Source organism: Lissotriton helveticus, chromosome 1_1, assembly GCF_964261635.1.
Source record: "Lissotriton helveticus chromosome 1_1, aLisHel1.1, whole genome shotgun sequence".
NCBI lineage: Eukaryota > Metazoa > Chordata > Amphibia > Caudata > Salamandridae > Lissotriton > Lissotriton helveticus.
The window spans coordinates 1,516,222,765-1,516,246,080 of record NC_136057.1 but is presented as its reverse complement, the minus strand read 5'-3'; positions in this window follow the sequence as shown (position 1 = coordinate 1,516,246,080).

Genomic DNA, 23,316 nt, shown 5'->3' with positions numbered 1-23,316 from the left:
CAGTTCCCGCTTCTCCACTCACGTACAGTCGGACAGGCTTCAACGACGTACATGAGCACTCTTTCTTATCATGACTTAATCCATGATCAATTTGCATGGTAACTTCGTCATATATTTTCCTCTGCTCAACGTTGAGTTGCCTTTCCAACTCTTCTAAGTTAACCGCATCCTCTTGAGCATGTGCCATGGCTCTTTCCACCTCATTCATAGCAGTGGCAGCTTCATTTTCAATAAGAGGTCCTCCTAGTGGATCCTGACTCAATGAAGCAGAACTCTGACTGTCCTGAGAACTGTCTCTGGCAATCTCGGCTGCAATCGTTGCTTCCTGCTCAATTTCCGCATTCAACATTTCTACATATTTGGGAAAAGCAGGACATTCTATGGTCTCCTTGGCGGCATTGAAAGAGTCTTCATAACAGAGGAAATCTCCAAGCAGTTCCTCTTCTGCACGCCAAGGCTTGAAAAGTTGCAAAAGTGCTAAATAGAAAAACTCCTTTTTTTCAGGAGATTCGCCACTCAATTTTCGATGGTTTATCAAGTGGCATTTTCTTTGCTTCACCAGACATCCCTCACTTCCTATTACAGCATACACTCCTTTCTCAGTATCTTCTTTGATGTTCCTCTTGAACATGTAATTTTGCAGAACCTCATACAGACAAACATTCTCTAGGTGACTGCTTCGATTTGGATAATATGTATCCAACATGTTTGTCTTCAAAATGTCGGTACTGTTTGGCTCCTTTTCCGCCAAATACTCAATTTCCCGCACAGGTTTGAGAACTCGATTACGCGTTGCAGCAAGACCAAGACTCGCCCAAACGATACTCCTGGACTTGGCATAGAGACTTGCTGAAGACAACCGGTCAGAACATTCGTACGCTCCGATTTCTCGATGCGACAACATCTTCAGACTGAAACTGTACAACTTCTTGCTGAGGCTCTTTTCATGGGAAATGTCCTCCCACATATCCTTCAATTCTGTCTTCTCTTTTTTGGTGATGTAAGACGTCACATACCGAGCCACAGCCATACAGTTATCAGCCACAAACTGTATATCCATGTTAGCATTCCACATGGACAAAATCACCGGGTTGTAGTCGTTGATGTACTTGGACTCTTCGTTCCTCTTCAAATTGTAAGTGTTTTTAGGTGATTTCTTCATGACATTGTGTCGCAGCGAAGACATCAAACTGTTTACTCTTCCTTTAGAAATCACCGGTCGTGGAAAGCCGAAACGACATTTAGTGTAGAACTTGTCCTTGTTTCGGAATTTACGACGGCAGTACTTTCCACATCGATGGCTTTGGAAACGCAGAACTTTTTCTCTTAGGCTTTTCTTCTCCTTTGCGTTTGGAACAGCACACGTAGAATACTGTTGGATGAAACTCATCACTGAGTCATCTGGATCCGTTCCAAATTTAGGTGCATCCTTGATCCACAGCAACATATGTATATGAGGAGCACCTCTTGCTTGGTACTCCTTTCTCCAGAAGAAATCCAACACCTCTCCAAGAGGTGGATTCTTCTTATTCATGATGAAAGACATCATAGCTTCAAATCTATGATTGAAGTACCTACATACATTGACTGGATCCAAAGAGCACAGTTCTCCGGGTGTCTTGAATTCGATGTTTTCTACGTTAGCATTTGCCTCTCGTAGAAATTCAAGTAAGTCTTCCCAGCCATACTCGGCACAGCTCAGAGTGAGGAACCATGTGGGAGTACCTAAGTTCCTCAGCATACATTTTAAATCACCATGACGACGGTACCAGTACTCATTAGTACCACGCTGACACGCCATGAGATTAATCAGGTGAGAATCCAAAATACTATCTTGGACATTCACTTTATCCATAAAATCACTTGCCGAGATGTTTTGCATGTGTATACCACTTTTCAAGATGTGGTTCACTGCATATGACAGTCCAGACAGATCGCTTTCAAACAGGAGATGAAACAAATAAGGAATGCATTGTCGAAACCTAGCATCTCCTGCATACAATCGCAAAGTCCGGTATTCAGAAGCAGGAATTTGATGAGGTCGCTCATCATATCTTCCTCCCTGACCTGTTGGAAAAAGCTGTGGGAAACACCGAGCTTCCAAACTTTCCTCCCAAACACTAATGGGACTCCCTTTGGCTTGTTTCATTTGAAACAACTCAATAGCATTCCCCATGACTTCCTTTGAATGCAAAGGATGAACACTATAATGTTCATATATTTCCTCACTAGTAGAGGGTTCTACTTTCTCAATTTGACCAGCACACAAATCGCTATCCTCTTCCTCACTTACTTCCTCTTCTGCAACATATACATTCTTATAGTATTTATTATTTTTTTTCAAATACAATGTTGCCTTTTTAACTTTCCTAACATCTACTAAATCTTGCCATATTTTCTTATTCTTTGTCGGAACCCCATTAACTAAGATAACCAGAGGTTCCTCTTCCACTTTTTCTACTCCAATTGTGTTAATGTTTTTCTTCAAATCTAGAGGCAAATAAACAACTCTTCCCTTTAATCCTCTCTGTAAATCTGATGGAGGCAATTTCCCTGTCTTTGGCTCCATTCTTACAATAGCCTGAAAGGGATGGATACTTTGAATCAAAATAGATTCATAAGTATTTAAATCCTTCAATTCAGAAGGAATCTCAACCAATTCCAGATTATTATGAACTGCTCTAGCAGGCATCTGGTTTTGTTTTAATTTGTTACAACAATAAGTACACACACGTTGATCCAATCCCAAATCAAAACAATTTTCTACCATCAAGTATGTTGCAAAATCCTTCCATTCACTATTATTTTCCCTTTCACTTTTTGCATATAAATCCACTAACTTAGTCTGATTCTTATAATAAGTGCGTCGACAACACACACAAGTGAAATTAGGCCTCTCACTTGATTTCATGTCAAACGTCCCAATTTCCCTCTGGAAATTATCTGTACTGGAAACATGTACAGTATCTTCCAAATGACCCTCTATTTCTTGCTCAATTTCAACATTCTCCTCTTTACTTCCAAAGTAACAAAACTCAATTTCTTCACATATATTCCTCACATCTATTTCAGAACCATGCAAAAGAGCAGCGCATAATTGTTTCAGCATAATTGCTGGACTCTTAGCATAATACAACAGTCTAACTAACTTCCTCACTTTGTTATGATGCACTGCTAGCATCCTGAAATGATGAAAAACACTCTGGCATACTCTCCTGGAAAGACAAGCCAGTGAATGACCATGCAAACCTGTCACTTCTCTCACTCTGCAAGGATCTAATTCTTGCAACAACCTCATTTTCTGCTTCAAACTTTTCTTGTTAAATGACCGTACAAAATCACAAAGCAAATTGATGGAATCCTGTCGCACACTGCAAATACTACTACACTTCCAGGTGTACACAGGACCCTTAGCACGTCTTCCTAAAACCTCATTACCTAACAACTCTTCTGCCTCTGTTGTCACAAGTTTTTCTTTTTCAACTGGACAACCATCTTTCACTTCATAAGCACGACCACTGATGTCAACTGCATGCACCAAATCATTATCCTGGAAATAACTCTCTTCATTAAAAAATGCCTCACAGCTTGAACTATGTATCCATTCTCCAGAAAAAACTTCACAAAAATTACTACGATTAACTATTCTCTTCCATCTACTATTTCTTTTGAAATCAAAAATTGCCTTGTTTACCTTCCTAATTCTATTGATTATCAAAATAAATAACTTACGTTTAATTTCAAAAGCCTGATCAATAACTTTCTCAACTTTTTTTTTTCTCCTATAAAAAACTAATTTCTGTTGACCTTTCTTAATATTTTTTAACAAATTGCCAATTATCCTGTTACGGAACATTCGTTTACGAATCTCCGTAAACTGTTGTTTCCTTCTACTATCATGCACAGATTTATCTCTTGCTCTAGCAGTAACATTTTCATTTGTCCTTTTCTTTCCATTTGATTTACTTGTGTTGTTATGGATTGAAACATTTTCTGTACTAATATTTTTTTTATTAGAAATATTTTTTATGAAATATTTAGAGCTCTTACCCGGTGCTTTCTTCATCGCTTGAGAAATCTTTTTGTTAGAGGACTGCTGCATTTTTTTTTTCTCCTGCTGTCTTTGACGTTTTGCAGCCTTCATCTCTCTTATTTTTGTAGGCATAGTTGAATCTGAGGAAAAATTTAATAAAAATGTTATTAAACATTATTATCAAACAGTAAATCAGTAATAGTGATCAAAAACATAACACACTACTTGACATTTTAAATAGAAGATTTTTTAGTCCTTGCAAATTTACAATACAGAAATAGCAGAAAAGAAATGAGATTTATATTTATGTTACCTATGCTATTTTATATGTGAATCTGATCTAATTTTATGAGCATATTTTAATATTTTATTGAAGACACTACACATAACCTGTTTTTGAAGGTGTCTTTATTTTTAAATTAAACGGTTTACCTTTTTACTTTTTATTGATTATAAATTTTAAAAATAAATGTTTATAATTCCAAAGGCTCAAGCAGGTCAGCTTCCCATCCTATATCATATAATTCGGACAAATCTGCATCCTCATCACGCTCTTCTTCATCCTCAGGATTTAAATCATCCAATGGATCAACATCCACTGATGTTTCAATTACAAGTTCAATGATGAGGTCAAAATCAACTGATTGCAGATTGTCGCTCATGTTGAGGTTGTCTTTATCTTTAAAGAAAGACAACAACAATGAGATGTTGCAGAGTAAGAGACAAATCTCACAGATTATAATAGTAAAATTATTTAACAAGAGTAACATTTTGCAGCTATTATTTAGCCATGTCCAGCGATGCTGAGCAGGTGAAGCCTATGTCTAATTTTTCACTGAACAGGACTCATCTGTTCTTAACCTTGGATAAGCCTCAACGACTCTGTGTCCCCTGCACATACTCAAATGTTAAAGTGCAGATTTATATTAAATGGCACATCCCCAGGCATGCACCAGTTAATGTGCACCACTGCTTTACCACCCATGGTGTGCCGCATTTACAATCAGATAGGAGAAAGCTGCTTCAAAACCCTGCGCCTGCTTGAAGCTGGCATAGGTCTTGACGCAGCATTGTATAGATGGGGCACCCCTGATCCTTGCTGGAGCTGCATCGCACTTACGATACAACTCCAGCAATGCGCCACCTTTACAGCACAGATGCGTCACGCATCTGTGCCTTTTTTGCCCCATGCTGCGCCGCATTGTAAATGCAGCACACCATGGGTGGCGGAACAGTGGCGCAGGATGACTGTCACATCCCTGGGGATGCGCCACTCATCATAAATCTATCCCTAAGCTTCTTATCTTGTTACAGATGAACTGCCATATGTATCATCAAAATATTTTACATATTATAAATAGCAAATTTTAAGGAATAAATAGCGATTCTTTACTATTCCTAATTTGCAATGAGCAAATTGCTAATTGCAAATTACCCATTCATTTCCATAGGCTAGGAGGCTCATAGGAATTAATGTTGCAAGTTGTGATTAGCAATTAGCTCATCACAAAATAGGATTTTTTTCAAGCGTGCAGGGGTATCTCAAGAACACCCTGCTGCACCCCTGAAAAAGAAATTTGGGAGCACATGGCACACCTACATGCCCTAATGGCATGTATGGGCGTCATATGGGACCTTTTTTTTTTTTTAAAAAAAATGCTTTTTGAAAAGAATTCGCAAATTACCACAAACTACAAGTTGGTGGTAGTTTCCAAATCCTTAATATCATTTTTTACATATTTTTTTTTTATACATTGCATTTAAGGAATCACAAATTTTGAATTATTGACATTTTAAGTAATTTCCACATGTGCACTGTTTTCTAAATATAATTTGAAAATCGTTTTTGGGGAAAAGTAATGGTTTGCAAATTTATGACAAGGACATAATGGTGTATGCTTCTCTATAAGGCATTTCAGTATCTCTAATGTCATTTTTCCCATATTACATTATAAGACCTTTCCCCATGAAGCACATTCCTTGTAAATATGCTCCCACCAGTGCATTGCAAATTTAGATTTTGACTGTTTCAGACACATAGCCATGTTGAAAGTGACCCAAAAAAATTGCAAACGTTTTAAAAAAAAACATTCATGTGTCTTAATGACATTTTAAGTCATTTCCCCATGGACAATGTTTTCTAAGTGGCACAAAAGAGGTATACACCTATCATAAATCTGTCCCTAGAATTATAAATGATTAAATCAGGATGACAATAAGATGTGGCCTATCCAGAGGTTTGTTTAAGGTGAGGCCTACTCAGGATTGCAGATTAAAGTTATGCTTGATGAAGAATACAGAGGAGATAATTTATTGTAAAGGCCTACCAATGAAGTAAGTGATTTCTACTTCATTGCACCAGTCATCATAAATGTATCCATAAGCTTCTTATCTTGTTAGACATCAACCGCCATATGTATCATATAACTATTTTGCATTTCCAAAAAAGCGAATTTTAAGGAATAAATAGCGATTCTTTACCATTCCAAATTTGCGATGAGAAAATTGCTAATTGCAAATTACCCATTCATTTCCATGGGCTAGGAGGCTCATATAAATGAAGGTGCAATTTGCGATTAACAATTTGCTCATCACAAATTAGGAATTTATTCCAAAAGTGCAGGGGTGTCTCAAGAACACCCTGCTGCAACCCTGAGAAAGAAATTTGGGGGCATATGGCGAACATAAATTTTAACAACATTCCTTTACCTCAAAAACGATTTTCAAATCATAACTTCAAAACACTACACATGGGAAAATTACTTAAATTGTCCTTAAGACACATAAAGCGTATTTTGATTGGCTTTCCTGCATGGTAGGGTCACTTTTAACATGGCTATGTAACATAAACATTCAAAATCAAAATTTTCAATGTACAGGTGGGAGCATATTTACAAGCAATTTGCGCCACAAAGAAAGGTCTGACATTAAAATGGGAAAAATAACATCAGGGACAGTCAATTGCCTTATAAAGAACCATACACCATTATGTCCTTCTCATGAATTTAAAAACAATTCCTTTTTCCCAAAAACGATTTTCAGATCATAATTTCAAAAAACTGCACATGAGAAAATGACTTAAAATGTCATTGAAACACATGAAAGCGTTTTTTTATTGGCTTTCCTGCATGGTTGGTTCACTTTTATCATGGCTATGTAACACAAACATTGATAATTAAAATTTTCATGCACATGTAAGAGCATATTTACAAGCAATTTGCGCCACAGAGAAAGGTCTTACACTAAAATGAGAAAAATAACATCAAGGACAGTCAATTGCCTTATAAATAACCATACACCATTATATCCTTGTCATGAATTTAAAAACAATTCCTTTTCCACAAAAACGATTTTCAAATCATAATTTCTAAACACTGCACATCAGAAAATGACTTAAAATGTCATTAAAACACATGAAAGCATTTTTTGATTGGCTTTCCAGCATGGTTGCGTCACTTTTAACATGGCTATATAACAAAAACATTCAAAATCAAAAATTTCCATGCACATGTGAGAGCATATTTACTAGCAAATTGCGCCACATAAATCATAATTTTCTCCTTAAAGCACACTATTCTCTATCTAAAGTAAAGAAATATTTTCTCACCTTAGCAAATACTTTGAGTTTGAAAACAGTCTAAGAAACACACCAATTTGTCTTCAGCAGAGCAAAAGGTATGCACTCCAGAGTCTGCAGCTATCAAAAGCACAGAAATGGTGTAATTCTTCACACATATTTCTCATGTCACCCAATCAAAACTCTTCCCTCACTTTTTTTCAAATGAAAACCCTTCCCCCTCTGCCCTTTCTGCCTATTTTCCATAGCAACCACCTCTTGGAGAAACTCTGGTGTTTGCAAATTCACACAACAATGTTGCAATTGAACTCTGAACTCTCAGTGCACCTGCATATCCAGTGCTTTCTTTCATTTAATGATTTTTTATTGACCACTCAAAATACATCTTTCAAAGAACACATCTCTACACCCTAACTTTCTGTTTTCATCAATCAAAATCCACCAATCACTGTTACTACTTCATGAACACAGAAACTCCACAGTTTTTTTCATTTCAAACTCACATTTTTTCAACTGCCATTTCATTGCCACACTTCATCTGACTGCAGGAGAACCTTCTCTCACCATGTTTTCTGTCTGGATTGTTGGTCATAGTTATATTCACTGGGCTCAAAGGTACGTTGAAAGCAGGAATTTACCTAACCTCAATTTACAAGATGTGGAAATTAAGTGGTTTGGCCAGAGAGGATTAAAATGTCACCAATTGATACCATTGGTGAAAACCTTTATGCATTTGCCAAAACCTGACCTGTTAATTGTGCACTGTGGAGGTAATGACTTGGGCACTTTGACTGGTGTAGGTCTGGAAATGCTTTTAAAGGACACCTTTGAGCAATTAATGGCACTTTTTCCTCAGACTGCCTTGGTATATTCAAATATATGCCAAAGACAGAAATGGAGGTGGTCAAACCAATTTTGTCCACAAATTGAGAAGTCGAGGAAGCATGTAAACAAATCTGTTTCAGCTTACATGAGAGACCATGGAATGGGCTCCCTGTACAACAATAACTTGCGTTACTACATGCAAGATATCTACAGAGGAGATGGAGTTCACTTCTCAGATGAGGGCAACAGAGTTTTCACTCTGAATTTAAAAATGTGCATTGGTACCTACTTATAAGTACCTAAATGTACCATAAACCCAAAAGCTCTTCTCAGAGCTACCCTACATCTAATCACTCACAATGATTTTTTTACTCTAACTATTTTCACTAATTTTCAACAAAATACGCTCCCTGGTGCGCTACCCGGTACGCGTACCGGGAGCTAACCTCGCGAAATTTTTTAAAAAAATGTTTTTTTTTCCGCACATATGGGCCTCCTCAGCCACCCTCACAAAACCTAGGGGGTCAAGATAAGTCTACCGTGCCCCCTTCTACCCATTCTGAACATTATTTGCCCTCCATCTTGTATCATAATTCGACCGAAACACAAAATGGTGGACTCCCGTTACGCTTAAGGTTCGCGTACCAGGGCGCTCACCGGTTCGCGTACCGGGTCGCTTCCTGGGAAGCGCACCATCAAAAAAGGTGGGAAAGTAGTTCACAGAAAAGCCACTGGAGACAATTTCACCAAATATAGAATAGCTCATACTACATACCAATCCCTACCATTTTCACAAATTTGATTGGAATTCCATTTAGCCATTTAGCCTGTAGTCCTCTCTAAATACCGTGAGGTAAATTACTTCACAAAACACATCTGAAGTGTTGGAATTGACAACCAATTAAAATGTTACTTTCATTTTCTACTTTTTTTACCTGACATTTGATTGGTTATGTACCCGAATATATATAAAGGAAGAGAAGGAAACACAGCCATTTTGACTACTACTTCCTGGTGTACATTTCATTTGGATTTTCATTAATAACTTCAACTTCTTTTTAAAGGTAAGTTGTTATTTTTAAAACTGAAGTATATTGTGCACTTTAAGTTAATATGGCAAACTTTTTCTGTTAGTTATATACTATCCCTCTGTAGTACTTATAAATTTAGATACACTTTTTTATATTCCTACTTCCACTCTGATACTATACACTGCCCAAAGATAAATTCTCTGATAAAAACTGCCTATCTAAAATTAATCCCAACAGTGCCCTACCTCTACTAATATATATATTTTTTTATGCAAATTTCAGGAAAAATGGAAAGTGAACAAAACATTTCATTTGAAATTGTCCTTCCAGAGTCCAACACAGAAATCATTGATCCAAATGAGATTGAATTTATGGATGAAACATGGGACCAAGAACTACTGCAATGTGTGCAAGCAGTAGATAACCTCCTTGCAAATGAGGACATTTTACAACCTCAGAGACTACAATCTATATTCCATGATTATGAAATTTCTGACAATGAAATGTTAGAAAGTTTAATAAATTATGAAACACAATAAAAAAAGTTAAAAAAAAAAAAATAATAATCAACAAAACCAACAATCAATTAACATACAGCATTTGAAAAGTCTATCATTCATTTTTTATTGTGATACGCTCCCCAGTACGCTTCCCGGTTCGCGTACCGGGCGCTAACCACGAAAAAAAACAAAAAAAAATTTTTTTTTTTTTTGCTTAGCGGGGCCCCTTTAAAGCCTCCACATCAAACCTAGGGGGTCAGGGAGTATCTACTATGCCCCCTTAAGGTCATTTGCCCCTTCGCTTTTGACCTCCTCTTGTCTCTCGATCCTACCGAGAGACAAGATGGCGGCCGCTCCGGACTGTTTAGAATGTTGACAGACACCGGAGAGCCAATCAACTTCGCTACGCGAAGTTCCGTTACGCGTCAAGTACGCGTACCGGGGCGCTGCCTGGTCCGCGCTTACAGATATATATCTTTTTTTGAACGTTATTTTCTCAAAATCCACTGCAGCACATATATTGAGACCTACAAAAGGCACATCGGGCTACCAGTCCCTACAATTTTGCCAAGTTTCGTGCAAATCCATTCAGCCGTTCGGGCTAAAAGTGAGGCTAACCGCCCTATGGAAAACTCAATGTTAAAAACACGTTTTGGGACCCCCCTTTTTTCTCAGCCCCCCCTGGACCAACTCCCCCCAAATTTCCAGTGGCTGCTCAGAAACAAAATGTTCCATTTTCCAGAAAATTTCAGCCAATTCCGTCCACAAACGCCAAAGTTATTAGACATAGAATTTTCAAAAATCCCATAGGGAAAAAATCCTAACTATATATACCTACTGGCGACCGCCAGTAGGTAATATATATATGTATATATATATATATATATATATGTGTATGTATGTATATATATATATATATATATATATGTCTCACAAAATGTCCTGTTCTCGCAGGGAGCACTTTACAGGTGGTGCTCGTGTCAAGACCAGGGCAGCGTCTTGAACGTTTATCTTTTCCTCAAAGATGAATTATACGGCACACCTCTTGGCTGTTTCAAGATGTTATTTATTGCAGACCATACAATTCCTTCCTCACGGTAGTCTGTAACCACGGTTATATATATATACATATAAAGTCATAATACTTATCTTCCATATACTTACATTTTTGTTGTAGAGTCATGCACTGTAAAGACATATGCGTGGGAAATGCATGTATTGTAAAGGTATGCGTGGTAAAGACGCTGTCATGGTAAAGACCACACTGTAAAGGCATTTATCCTAATTGTCTAGAATAAAGATAATGGAAGAGAATGATGTACCAGTGCAGGCATCCATTTCTTAGTGAATAACCTCAGGCTCATTTCTTCTTGTGAACAAGGAGACTCTTGCCCTACCTGCTGCCGTTCTCGGGGGCTAAGGAGGCCGCCCTCACTCGCTCCTGTTGCCGCATTATTGCTGGGTGGAAGGACTACAATTCCCAGCAGCCTTCACCCACGCCCACTGACACCATCATTTGTAAGCGCCAGGAGGTGCTTAAAAACACCTACAGCCTCCCGCAACGCGGGACGCGCGTTGACGATGCCGGGCGAAGCCCAGGCCAAGGGCGGGCCGGTCTGAGCCTGTTCGAGACAGGAGGAGACTGGGCTGGGCCACCCCCCGAACATTTACCGTAAGACTCTATATTGTCACTATATTATTGAGCTATTGACTGAATAGTTGGCCCATTTACTTGTAAAACTTAGTATTTCGCATTGGGCAAATGTCATCAAAAAATGAAAAAGGAAATAAGCATGCTAATAACTGGACGGAAGGAGGGGTTACAGGAACGTTAGATGCGTTCATAAGCAGGGCCACTTCGGTCTTGGAGCATGAAATTGCATTAACAGAACGCCGCTTGTCGCTAGAGCCCATGTATTTGAGGCGATCCTCACTGGGCGGTTTAGCTTTAGTCCCCTCCCCAGATCAAAGAACTGCTCTTAATCCGTTGGTAGAGGTTAATAGTGAACAACTTCAAAGCCAACCTGATGAATCAATCACAGCAGACTCTAGTACTATTGCCGTGATTATTGATTCATCAATAGATAATACACCAAAAGATTCAGGCCTGTGTGTACCCACCAACTGACATCCACACATTCCACTAACTCGCAATTATTTAATCAACCATTGGTTGCCGGCCCTTATATCAAAAGGAAACGGGGAGGGAATTCACAAAAGGGAGGCTGTGTAAAGAAAATCAAAGTAACAAAAACGTCTAAGGCTGTGGCTAAATCAACTCCGGGTATTACTGCTAATACCTTCCAATCCCAGAAGATTGTTCTCCCACCCAATGTTATTCCCCTAAGAGTGGAAGAGCCATCTATAATTATGTCTCAAAATATAGAGGGTCTATTGGAAAACATGGAACAATTGGTTAAGTCTTTAATCCTACCATTATTGGAAAGATCTAAGAGGATTAGCCAGAAGTTAAGGCTGCTTGAAAAGGAAATTCAGGTTAACTCTGTACTCTTGGGAAAGTTAGTAGAATCTGGATTGAAACACCCAGGATTAGTAAGCGTCCCCAGGGTAGAACAACTAACAATTCCCATTGAGACAACAGTAACATCTATAGATGTATCACCACAGCCAGTAAAAGGCATGCAAGGACAAGATACAATATTATCGGGCAGAATGAATGTTCAAGTAAGTGGGGGAAGATCTGAGGTACAAGAGGTAAGGGTTGATAGAGGTTCAGGAGTTGGAGAGAAGAAGAGTAAAAGTACTATATATGATAAAGAAAAACAATATGGAGGTAAAGAAAAGGCCATCCTAAGAGACTAGATCTACCCCCGGAATCATACCCCTATGTAATTGTATTATCAGGTGTCCTGGAGCTGAACCATGAGAAAACTGAATCGTTTCATGAATTTAAAAATAAGATAACGTTCTGGTTAAACAGAAACAGACCACTTAGACCGGATCTACAAGGCAAAATCCTAAATGTCCGTAGAGTAAGTTGGGTGGGACATAGGACTAAGGATATGGATGGGGATTGTATTATCATCAATTTTAGAGATCCCCGCGTGGTTCAGTATATAAGTGGTTTTTACCATCAAAGAAGTATGGGGGGTATTTGTACCTTTGATTTAAGCTACTTTTATCCCTCCTCTTTCTATAATGGTTCTGGTTTTCGCGATAGACAGCGAGGTGGTCCTATTCTCCCATTCCAAAACCCCTTTGAAATCCGCTTTAATATACCAACAGGTGATCGCTATGAATTACTGTCTGGGCTTGGGGGGTAGAGTGATCAACTTAGGGGAAAGTAATTCCTAAACCCCCGGGGAATGGACTATCAGAAACGGCAGGAAAGACCACACCACATTAATTTCTACGCAGCCTTTAGTGACAATTAGAGCAGACATGGAGATAATAAATGTTGACACTATCGGCAAAGTAGTAAATAAGAATAGTGGATTGTACAAAGATAACAAATGTGTCCATCCAGTAGATGCTGAGAGTATTGGGAATGAGAGAAATAAGCTGAATATGGGTACCTGGTCCATTCTGTACTGGAATGTTGCCGGTTTAAGATCCAAAATAGGTAATCACAATTGGGTAAAATGAATAAATGAATACGATATTGTATGTCTACAAGAGACATGGGTGGTAGAAGTACACCATTTGAGTGGTTTTAAAACTTTTTTACGCCAGCTATAGGCTCATTACATGGTAGAGCCAAAGGCGGGTTATGCACCTATGTATCCAATCTTCTTAAATGTGAAAAAATAGATATTATGTGTAATAACAGATTTTATCATATAGTAAGGATACATATTACCCAAAAATTGTGCCTGTTAATTGTGAATTTTTATAACAATGTTCCCTTGAATGACATTCCAGTAGTGTTAAAAACTTTGAAAACTGATATTAATAACCTGCAAGATAGGGAGAGTAAAGAGTCTTTGATTGTGTGGGGTGGTGACTTCAACTGTCCACCATGCAAGACAGGAGAACAAGGGACATGTGGATTGACGCTGGATAGAGAAACCAATTTTATGCATTTTGATCACACTGCTAGTGGGGATCCTCTGAATGAAATTATATTTACATGTGATCTGGGATTTGCAAATAAAATGTGCCAACCCGAGATCTCATTTTCCCCAACGTTTAACGGCAGAGGGGTGTTTTCGATAATTGATTTTATAATTATATCTTCACGTTATAGAGACAATGTCTTAAATTTGAAAACTTTAGAGAATCCTCTAAGTGACCATTTTCCTATTAGGGTTGAAATTATTAATCCATATTCCGACCCTGAGCATGATTATATATCGGGGCATTATCAGAGTAACGTTGCCCTAAAAAGATTAAATGGTTACGCATTGAAGTGGTCAAATGCAGTTCCAGATGACTTCCTATGTAAGTTAATTAAGAAGTGCAAATCTAGTTTTACTGCTTGTTTAGGTGAGGCAGTTTAAAATTCTGAAATAATTAAAAACTTTAAGTTAATCATCGCCAGATTAAGGCCAGCCTATGGGTAGGAGTAAGAAATTCTAAAGGGAAAAAACCTAGCTGGTTTGATACAATATGTACTAAAGCCTACTCTAACCTAAAACGTGCTTTAAATACCCCTGATAAAGACCGGATTTTAATCAGGGATTTGCGTAAGGCTTATAAGGCAGCTTTAAAGAGGAGAAAGGATGTCCTGAAGAGGGAAGCATGGGACGCACTATGTGATGCCTCCCAATCCCGAGATATGACAACCTTCTGGAAGGCAGTTAATGCACCATTTTTTATGATAATTTTAGGACAAGGATTGAGATTGCCATTGCCGAAACTGAATGGATTAGGTTTTTTGAAACCCTATACAGTGCACCAACCTTGACAGAAGAAATGTTTGTTGAGGAAGCAAAGCAGGGTATGGTTAATATGGCTAGCCCGCAAAATACCAATGTAAATCTGAACATTACTCTGCAGGAAGTGATCCTGAGCATCAAAGCTAGCCGGGGGGAAAGGCACCGGGCCCTGATGGTGTTCCGGTGGACATTTTCAAGAATAATATGACCCTATGGGCACCATTGCTTACTAAAATTTTTAATGCTTCCTGTGCAGATGGATTAGTATCAACATGGTATGAGTCTATTATAGTTCAGATATTTAAAAAGGGCGATAGGACTAGTTGCGCATGCTATCGCCCTATATCATTACTGGATTCAACAGTCAAAATCATTGGTAGAGTGATTTTAAATAGGTTACAAATATGGGCAGATGAACATAGGATACTAACTGATCTTCAATATGGATTTAGGGAAGTTGTTGGCACTGTGGATCAGGGCCTTAACTTGTATATACTTCTAGAAAAATACACCAAAGCAAAAGGAGGAAGAATGTTTTTAGCCTTTGTGGATTTATCTTCCGCCTTCGATTGCGTTACCCATAGTAAGCTGTGGTTAATTCTGGAACATCTGGGGGTGGAGAACAATATTATCCAATTCCTCAGGGATCAGTATAATGGTGCTAGGGCTTTATTTTCCATCTACATTAACGACATAGAAAGATCTTTGCTGCAGGAATGCCAGGATATGCCATTGGCATCAAATTGTTCAATACCGGCATTAATTTATGGTGACGATGCAGTATTGATGGCTAGGACTCCACAGGCGAAGCAAAAAATGGTAACATCATTTACAACCTTTATGGCCAAATTGGATTTGAAAATCAATTGTACCAAAACTTTCTGCATGAACTGTGGTTCAGGGGCAGAGAAGAGGAGGAAAACTATGTACATTGATTCTAATCCGTTGGATTTTACTCAAACCTTTCCCTACTTGGGCATTTTGTTTGACAGGTCTGGCCAATGGGTTAACGCATTAAAAACCAGGAGACTGCTGTTCTCCAAGTCTAAAATGGCCTTTCAATCATTTAGCAGAAAAATGGGGAAGAAACCTATTAAATTGCTCTTATGTATATATAAGGCAAGTTGTGTTGCAATAGCTATATATGGTGCGGGAATTTGGGGGCACTCCAATGTGAAAAATCTACAGGTGACTGAAAATAAATTTGTGAGATATCTCTTATTAGTACCGGATAGTGTGTCCACCCAAAATTGCCATGCAGAACTTGGACTGCCGTTTTTGGAAGATATTATTATGGTACAACCTGTTCTTTTGTGGCACAGGGTTTGGACCACCGAGGAATGTTCTTTTAACCGATTAATTTTGATTGATGCAATAAAACTTGATCACGCACACAAGATAAAATGGTTACAATATATCAAGACGTTCCTCACTCAAATAGGTCACCTGCATTATTATGAAGAGCCCTTGTTGATGACCCAGATCTCGAAGAAGGAGTTGAAAAAACTCTGTATAACTTACTTGGAGGATCGTAGGGATGCTGTGGAATTTTAAAAAAACTCTGTAATCTCACATCAACTGATTATGACCATGAATGTCATTCAACCATATATTGCTTTACAAATGAGAGACTTTGAAAGGTTTCTATTAATTTTTCAGATTTAGCATTTTGTATAGGTTATTAAGTTTTCCTAATGTAAATGATTGGTCAAAGCAACTTATCAAGTGTCCTTGTGATGACTTGTCCAATCAATCAGATATGCATATTTTATTTTTTCTGTAAATTTTACACTATATCTAGAAAAATATGGATTATGCCCATATTAAAGTACATGGATTTTAGACAATGCCGACCTGCCTTTTTAGCAATCCTGAAGCTTGATAATATATTTAGTGTTACATCCGTCGCAGCTTTTCTTAAAAATGTTTTTATTTCAAGAAAATCGATAAACTTTTAAATTGTAATAAGCCTAAAGTATGAATTTGATTTTGTATGTATTTGGATATTTTTTAGTTTGTATTCATTTTTTTAACATAATATGATGTGATTTTATTGTACTTTAATGGTTATCTGTTTATTATAACCGAATAAAGTCATTTGAATTGAATTGAATAGTGAATAACCAGGTCTTCAAGGCCTTCCTAAATTTCAACAGGTCCGTAAGCAATATGTTCCATAACTGAATAGCCTTAACTGAAAAGGTTCCTTATTTTGAAGGGCCTTAAACATGATACACATAGACTTGAAATGGATCCTCCCCTCCACTGGAAGCCAATGAAGTTCCTTGAGGGCATTGGATGCAGAGGATCTTTGGGAACTATTTAGTGTCAATTTGTCTACAGCTCCCTATACTCTTTGCAGTCTCTTTACCAGGTATTTATTTTTATTTTTTATTTAGAAGTTTTCTATAGCGCTAACAAGACCCGAAGGTAGCAGAGCGCTTTACAGTGAAAGGAATGACAAGGTGAACAAAAAGACACGTAACAAATAAAGGCGATCATCAAAGACAGTATTGGAGGAGGAAAAGTTCATAGTCAGGGGCTCCAAGGAGAAGGGCATTACAATAATCCAATCTTCTAAATATAACACTACATATTAAGGACTTAACTTGTGGAGATAGTGCAGAAAACAGCTTCCTAAGGGTACAAAGCAATGCAAAGAAAACACAAGCCACTTTATTAACATGCTTTCTAAGGAAAGTTGTGCAACAAAAGGGACTCCAAGATCTGTACTGAATCTGAGAAGCACTCCTTAGTTTCTATAGGTAGCTGCCAAAAATTTGGTAGTAGTGACATCGGAATTTTGTTCACCAAGCAGCAGAGGAATTCTGTTTTTACTTTAAGGGAATTTACATTTATCCATTTTACAATAGCCACTAACCATGTCTGAAAAATGTCTACAGTATCCTACTGACTAGTGTTATGTGACAGGACCAGCTGTGCAACACCCATATAATTAACTGAAGTAATATTGTGTGTTTTTGTTAGAGAGATTAATGGCTTTGTATTGATATTAAACAGGACCAAACTAAGGGTCCAATTAGGATCGCGGTTTTCCCGCATCCTCCGGCCCGGCGGAAGCCACCGCCGGCCCGAAGGATGTGGGAAAACCGCTGGGGAGGCACAAAAGACCCACCGCCAAATTAGGATGGCGGTGGGTCTCAAAATCGGTCCGCTGCTTTTTTGCCGCGGTCGCCTTCCGACCACTGCGGAAAAGCTCTAACATGGCTGGCGGTGTCTATCAGACACCGCCAGCCATATTAGGATGGCGAAAAACAGATGCCATTCCGCGGCAGCTTCTCTGCCGTGGAAAGGCATACGGTGAATTCTTTGGGGGCCCGTTGCGGGCCCCCTGGGTGAGTGGGGGGTGCACATGGGGGGTACCTATGGTACCCCCCTGCATTTGCGTGCACAAAGCGGCAGGCACCGCGCGGTGCCTGCCGCTTTGTGCATGCAAATGCTAAGCATGCATATTTAACCTTGCGGCGGGTGCTGCTTCAAGCAGCACCCACCGCAATGTTAAATATTGAGGATGTGACCGCCAGGCTGGCGGTCACATCCTAATTGCACTGGAGGGACCGCCGCTGCCCCTGCGGACGGTCCCTCCTCCTCTAGGGTGGCGGACAGACGCTTGTCCGTCCGCCATCCTAATGAGCCCCTAAGTGCAGAACCTGTGTGTTGGACCTAGTTTTGCCAAGTCACATAGGGTAGCCTGGCCTAGGGAGAGACAGTCAGATTCCAGAAGCACAAGTGTAAAGTTTGCACACCACCCAGCAGTAACTCAATGCAATTCCAATTAAAAACGACAGTACACCAAGTTTTGTGGAAAAATATGGTTTGATTTATAAAAATATTTTTGTTTCACTACGTCTCTTTTACACCATTATTTCTCCTTAAATCTCTTTTCACTTTAAGTATTGGAAATCACTTTAGAAGTCATATTATACTCCTTTTGTCATTTACATAAAAGTTCAGCACTACTTTTACCCATTCTTTCTAGCAGAAATACACAGTTTATGAAGGATAGACAGTGGCTATTCCAGTATGTAGCTTGTTCACATGTTAATAGGATGAAGGCTTTAATCCTAACTCTACCAAAGGGATTACTTTTAGCAATAACTAGACAGTTCCTAAAACCCCAAAATCAAGAGTCAAATTAAGAATTCATCTCCTTTCATAGTTTACACGTTGGTACCTTTCACGTTCATTACAGGTGAAATTCACAAAATTTCAGTTAATACAGGGGGATAATTATTCACTTCAAACTGTACAGCTAAATGATTCACTTTATACAGAAAGAGCATTGGGGGTTCCTACAGGCTTATCACTCCTCCCTGTGTCACTGGTCACAAGAGTCCCCCATTCGGTTCTGTCAGCCTACGAGTGCGAAAGCCCCTGTCTGGATTTACCAGCAAATGCGCACAAAACTCTCTCCTCACGCCTGAATTCGTTCACAGTACCGACAGGCTCCTTACAAGGTCTCTCTCACCTTCTTCGCACCTGGCGGTTGAAGTCAGAGGGGGGGGAGTTCTGTGACCGGAGCCAGTTAGGGTATTCAATCTCCCACCTTCGTGGCCTTTTTCAATTACCAGAGCCCCGGAGCAACGGATTTCCGGGAGGAGGGGAAGATCCCTGTCGGCTCCCCAGCTGTTCTACCCTCCGGCTGACTCACCACTGGGATCGGCGCCGTGCAGAGACACCGCCGCGTCTCCGGCAGTGTCTCCTCTCGGCCTGCTCATTCGCGAGGGCGTTTCTGAGGGAAGCTGCGCTTCCGGTCCTGTGCAGGAGGGGGACGTCGTCACTCACCACCAGCAGATCGCCGCAGGCCACTTCCTCAGCTAAGACGCCTCCCTCAGTCGCACTACCACGGAGCTTGCGCAGGGGGCGAACACTGCTCTCTTCTTTCCGCGCTGCAGAGGAACCGCTGTCACCCCCACTCGGAGACTTCCTCGAACCCCCTCACCTCCACGCTGGGCAGTTGGTGAGCCGGCAGCTGGGTTGTGCCCTCAGCAACGATGAGGTAGGCACCTGCAGCCCCTCCGCTCTTGAAACACCACTGGGGGGGTGGAGAGGCAGGTGGAGATCAGAGCGCCTTACAGCTCTTATTTTCGGAGAGTCCCAGGGCAGCCTTCAGTCATTGAGGACCTAGATAGGGTCAGATCCACAAGTGGGGAAGTATCAACAGTAGGGGATAGTAGCCCCAAAGGACCATCAATCCGCCCCCAGCGCACTGTCCTCCTAGACCTGTAGTCTCAACTCCTAGCTGGCCCCTCAGCAACTCACACTCCAAAATGGCCGTCCTGGTTCTGGCCTTATATAGGCTGACCCCATGAGGTCTGGAAGGGACCAGAAGGTTCTAGATGGTCCCTAGTCTTCCCTATGGGTCAAGCTAAAGGTGTGGCAGTTAAGGCAGTTATTGGCGTCCATTTTGTGGGTTCCACAATTCTAGTCAGAAAAGGCTTCTGGGCCTATGATGAAGAACTATGAGGGCAAAAAGAGCATCTAACCCCCGGTCCAACACCACAAAAGTATCCAGTGGACATAAAAATTAAGAGATATGAGGGGCAAAAAGGGGACAAAATAAATAATAAATGGAAGGGACTACCCAAAAGCAGACAGGTCTAACACGCGTCCCCCCCAGCTGAAAGTGGGGAGAGCTACCCAACCCCTTGGGAGTCCTCATCACTAAGGCGGAAATACCTAGAGAGACCGCCTGCATTGGCGTGGTCCACTCCAGGCCGATGTTCCACCCGAAAGTCCATTCCCTGTAGGGAGATGGACCATCTCAACAACTTGGGGTTTTCCCCCTTCATTTGCATCAGCCAACGAAGGGGTCGGTGGTCAGTCTGAACCAGGAAGTGCGAGCCAAACAGGTATGGCCGCAACTTCTTCAGAGCCCACACTACCGCAAAAGCTTCCCTCTCAATTGCACTCCACTTCTGTTCCCGGGGAAGCAGTCTCCTGGACAGGAAGACTACAGGCTGATCCAGACCCTCTTCGTTGAGTTGCGATAACACTGCCCCAATGCCATGTTCTGATGCGTCTGTCTGGACAATGAACTCCGTGGAGAAGTCTGGGGCCCTCAGGACCGGTGCTGCACACATGGCCTGCTTCAACTTTTCAAAGGCTTGCTGACAGGCCTCTGTCCAAACTACCCGTCGAGGTTTTTTCTTTGAGGTAAGCTCTGTGAGGGGCGCTACAATAGTGCCATACCCCTTCACAAAGCCACGGTAGTAACCTGTGAGGCCCAGGAAAGCTCGGACCTCAGTCTGGGTCTTGGGGGGTTCCCAGGCCATGATTGCCTCAATCTTTACCTGGAGGGGCTGCACTGTTCCCCTACCCACCAAGTGACCTAAGTACACAACCGACCCTTGCCCAATCTGACATTTGCTGGCTTTGATTGTCAAGCCAGCCTGTTTCAGGGCCTGGAGAACAGTTTGCAAGTGACGCAAATGGTCCTCCCAACTGCTGCTGAAGACGGCAATGTCATCCAGATAAGCAGCGGAGAAAGCCTCCATTCCAGAAAGGACCTGGTTCACCAGCCGCTGAAAAGTGGCAGGGGCGTTCTTGAGCCCAAAGGGCATCACACAGAACTGGTAGTGTCCCTCAGGTGTGGAGAAAGCTGACCTTTCCTTTGCTCCATCTGTAAGGGAAATCTGCCAGTACCCTGAAGTACGGTCAAAGGTACTCAGGTATTGGGCAGTTCCCAGCTGGTCAATCAATTCATCCGCCCTAGGGATCGGATGAGCATCAGTTTTGGTTACTGAGTTTAGTCCCCGGTAATCCACACAGAACCTCAGTTCTGAAGTGGTGCCTGGTGGGGCAGCTTTTGGTACTAACACCACCGGGCTAGACCAGGGGCTACTGGAAGGTTCAATGACTCCTAGCTCCAGCATCTTGGTAACCTCACCATGGATGCTGGCCTTCACCTTGTCTGACAGCCGGTAGGTCTTTGACTTCATTGGTGGGCTGTCTCCTGTGTCCACATCATGAGTACACAGGTGGGTTCTTCCCGGGACAAGGGAGAACAACGAGGAGTACTGCTCCATCACCTGGCGGCAGTCCTCTCGCTGCTCAGGAGTTAGGGATGGGGAGAGAATCACTCCTTCCACCGACCCATCCTTCTCTTGAGACGAGAAGAGATCAGGGAGAGGCTCGCTTTCTGCTTCCTCGGCACCATCAGTCACCATCATCAAGATGATCTCGGGCCTCTCATGGTGGGGTTTGAGGCGATTGGCATGCAGCACCCGTAAGGGCTGTCGAGGGGTCTTAAGATCCCCAGGTAGGTGGCCTTACCCTTCTTTTACAACACCTCAAAGGGGCCTGCGCAACGATGTTGAAGGGCACTTAGCTCTCCAGGTTCCATCACCCACACTTTCTGGCCAGGCTCCAACTCCACCGGGTGAGCATTGTGGTCGTACCATTCTTTCATTACTGCCTGACTGGCTTCCAAGTTGTCAGAAGCTTGCTTCCACAACTTTGCCATTTGGCTCCGGAAGGCCAGCATGTAGCTCACCACATCCTGAGGAGGCTTTCTGGGAGACTTTTCCCATCCATCCTTCACCAGGCTGAGAGGTCCACGCACAGGGTGCCCGTACAACAGCTCAAAGGGGCTGAAGCCCACTCCCTTCTGCGGCACTTCTCTGTATGAGAATAGCAAACAGGGCAGGAGGACGTCCCATTTCCTCTGCAGGCTCTCAGGTAGACTTCTTATCATGCCTTTCAAGGTCTTGTTGAACCTCTCTACCAGTCCTTTGGACTGGGGGGGTATGGAGTGGTGAACCGGTAGGTCACTCCACACTCCTTCCACATTGCCCGCATATATGCGGACATGAAGTTGGTCCCCCTTTCGGACACAACTTCCTTGGGGAAACCCACTCGGGTACAGATCCCCATCAGGGCCCTAGCCACAACAGGTGCAGTGACAGTCCTCAGAGGAATTGCCTCTGGGTACCGCGTGGCGTGATCCACCAGAACCAGGACAAACCTGTGACCAGCTGTAGTTGGTGGATCCAATGGCCCCACAATGTTGATGCCCACCCTTTCAAAGAGGGTGCTAACGACAGGAAGTGGTTCCAGGGGAGCTTTCAGCTTCACCCCTGTTTTCCCACTGGCTTGACAGGATACACACGTCCGACAGTATGTGTCAGATGCCACTTTCATCTGAGGCCAGTAAAAGTGTGGGGACAAGCCGGGCAAAGGTCTTGTCCTGACCTAAGTGTCCTGCCACGGGTATTTCATGAGCCAATTCTAACAGAAAGGCTCGGTATCATTGAGGGACTACCAAGGCCCGTGATGAACCGGGCAAGGGTACCTTGGGTTCACTGTAGAGGAGTCCATCCTCCCAGTAAATGTGGTAGTGCCCTGCAACGTTCCCTGCTACCTGGGCTTCGGCCTGTCGCCTCAGTCCCTCAAGGGTAGGGCACTCCTTCTGGCCCTTACAGAACTCCTCCCTGGTAGGTCCTCCCTCCCTAAGCCACTCAGCGGGGATGGGTAGGTCCTCCAGGGAGAC